This window comes from Oncorhynchus mykiss, chromosome 22 (assembly GCF_013265735.2).
Source record: "Oncorhynchus mykiss isolate Arlee chromosome 22, USDA_OmykA_1.1, whole genome shotgun sequence".
Taxonomy (NCBI): Eukaryota; Metazoa; Chordata; class Actinopteri; order Salmoniformes; family Salmonidae; genus Oncorhynchus; species Oncorhynchus mykiss.
In genome coordinates, this window is record NC_048586.1 from 45,769,612 (window position 1) to 45,773,063 (window position 3,452).

The following is a 3,452-nucleotide window of genomic DNA, read 5'->3' on the forward strand; positions in this document are numbered from 1 at the left end:
TGTCTAGATAGAGGTGTAATAATGTCTAGATATTAATGTCTAGATAGAGGTCTATTATGTCTACATAGAGGTGTATTAATGTCTAGATATTAATGTCTAGATAGAGGTTCATTAATATCTAGATAGAGGTGTGTTAATGTCTAGATATTAATGTATAGATAGAGGTGTGTTAATGTCTAGATAGAGGTGTGTTAATGTCTAGATAGTGGTGTATTAATGTCTAGATAGAGGTGTATTAATGTCTAGATAGAGGTGTGTTAATGTCTAGATAGAGGTGTATTAATGTCTAGATAGAGGTGTATTAATGTCTAGATAGAGGTATATTAATGTCTAGATAGAGGTGTATTAATATCCAGATATAGGTGTATTAATGTCTAGATAGAGGTGTGTTAATGTCTACATATTAATGTCTAGATAGTGGTGTATTAATGTCTAGATAGAGGTGTGTTAATGTCTATATAGAGGTGTATTAATGTCTAGATAGAGGTGAATTAATGTCTAGATAGAGGTGTGTTAATGTCTAGATATCAATGTCTAGATAGAGGTGTGTTAATGTCTAGATATTAATGTCTAGATAGAGGTGTATTAATGTCTAGATATTCATGTCTAGATAGAGGTGTATTAATGTCTAGATAGAGGTGTGTTACTGTCCAGATAGAGGTGTATCAATGCAACAGGTTTGGAACCACCGTGCAGACTTGTGAAAACACACACAATAACTCAAACAAATAGAAAACTCACAAACCTAGATACTCTCACCCCCCCCCCCCCTCCCCAACTGTGTGCAGTTGGTTTAGCCCATGGATCAGGAGGTAGCTGGTCAGCCAAGCGGGCTGAACAATTACCACCCTAGAGTAGCGGAGGTAGAGTCCTGGGGAGCATGCCCTGCCTCTGTCTCTGAATGACTGTACCCCAGCTTCCTGCAGGGCTGTTTTGCAGGGGGGGAGGGAGGGGCATCGCCAAGGGGGCTTTGCATCAGAACGAATTTGGAGGAGGCACGACATCAGTAGATAAAATGGGACCTCCAATCTACGTATGCATACTCCTGACAAGTGTTACCGCAGGGGCAAGGGTATGTTTCTGCTCTTCCGACTTTTTTTTTTAGGGCAATAGCCCTTGTCTTTTTCTGCCACATTGTGTAACCTTTATTTAACCAGGCAAGTCAGTTAGAAGAACAAATTCTTATTTACAATGACGGACTAGGAACAGTGGGTTAACTGGTCTAGGAACAGTGGGTTAACTGGTCTAGGAACAGTGGGTTAACTGGTCTAGGAACAGTGGGTTAACTGGTCTAGGAACAGTGGGTTAACTGGTCTAGGAACAGTGGGTTAACTGGTCTAGGAACAGTGGGTTAACTGGTCTAGGAACAGTGGGTTAACTGGTCTAGGAACAGTGGGTTAACTGGTCTAGGAACAGTGGGTTAACTGCCTTGTTCAGGGGCAGAACGACAGATTTGTACCTTGTCAGCTCGGGGATTCGACCCAGCAACATTTTGGTGACTGGCCCAATGCTCTAACCACTAGGCTACCTGCCGCCCCAATGGCGCAGATTGATTCACCATGCAAGTCCTACATGCACCCACTCTAAAAAAAAGAATCATGCAAACGGTATTCTACTGTGCTAAACACAGATATCAAAATATATTTTCACGCCCTAGAGAGGTTTTTATTCTCTATTTTGGTTAGACCAGGGTGTGACTAGGGTGGGCATTCTATGTTAATTTTCTATGTTTTGGATTTCTGTGTTGTTTGGCCGGGTGTGGTTCTCAATCAGAGGCAGCTGTCTATTCAACCTCAGGAGGCTGAAGAAATTCGGCTTGTCACCAAAAGCACTCACAAACTTCTACAGATGCACAATCGAGAGCATTCTGTCGGGCTGTATCACCGCCTGGTACGGCAACTGCTCCGCCCACAACCGCAAGGCTCTCCAGAGGGTAGTGAGGTCTGCACAACGCATCACCGGGGGTCAAACTACCTGCCCTCCAGGACACCTACACCACCCGATGTCACAGGAAGGCCATAAAGATCATCAAGGACAACAACCACCCGAGCCACTGCCTGTTCACCCCGCTATCATCCAGAAGGCGAGGTCAGTACAGGTGCATCAAAGCTGGGACCGAGAGACTGAAAAACAGCTTCTATCTCAAGGCCATCAGACTGTTAAACAGCCACCACTAACATTGAGTGGCTGCTGCCAACATACTGACTCAACTCCAGCCACTTTAATAATGGGAATTGATGGGAAATTATGTAAAATATATCACTAGCCACTTTAAACAATGCTACCTAATATAATGTTTACATACCCTACATTATTCATCTCATATGTATACGTATATACTGTACTCTATATCATCTACTGCATCTTTATGTAATACATGTATCACTAGCCACTTTAACAATGCCACTTTGTTTACATACTCATCTCATATGTATATACTGTACTCAATACCATCTACTGTATCTTGCCTATGCTGCTCTGTACCATCACTCATTCATATATCTTTATGTACATATTCTTTATCCCCTTACACTTGTGTCTATAAGGTAGTAGTTTTGGAATTGTTAGCTAGATTACTTGTTGGTTATTACTGCATTGTCGGAACTAGAAGCACAAGCATTTCGCTGCACTCGCATTAACATCTGCTAACCATGTGTATGTGACAAATAACATTTGATTTGATTTGGATTTGTCTCTGATTGAGAACCATCCTTAGGCAGCCTTTTCCCACCTGGTGTTTGTGGGCAGTTATTTTCTGTTTAGTGTGTTTCGCATCTGACGGAGCTGTTTCGGGTTGTTGTCGTCTTTGTTGTTTTGGTTATTCAGTGTCCAGTTAAATAAACAAGATGAACATGTACTTCGCTGCACCTTGGTCCTCACCTTCTTCCACCAACGGTCATTACATATATCTAGTATCAAGGACAAGTTAATGATATGGCCATACAAGAAGGAGACCAAAGGACAGTGAAGATCATGTTCTCCAAAAGAAAAAAACGAAACAAAAACATAATCAGATGCCTTTAACATCTGACCAAATGACCCCCCAAAAAAGTGGAGTAAAAAAGGTGAGTGACGTTTCAAACCTCTCAAGATTATTTTCTCTGGTATTCCAAACTACATATTTTTTTGTGACTGGAAAAGAGCAGAGGAGCAGACCCAGAGGAGCAGACCCAGAGGAGCAGACCCAATGAGCAGACCCAGAGGAGCAGACCCAGTGAGCAGACCCAGAGGAGCAGACCCAGTGAGCAGACCCAGAGGAGCAGACCCAGAGGAGCAGACCCAGTGGAGCAAACCTTGTGAGCAGACCCAGAGGAGCAGACCCAATGAGCAGACCCAGAGGAGCAGACCCAGTGAGCAGACCCAGAGGAGCAAACCTTGTGAGCAGACCCAGTGTGGTTTCCTTGTCTCATTTGTCCTGAAGGTTTCTGATGTACGTCAACACAGAGACTCAC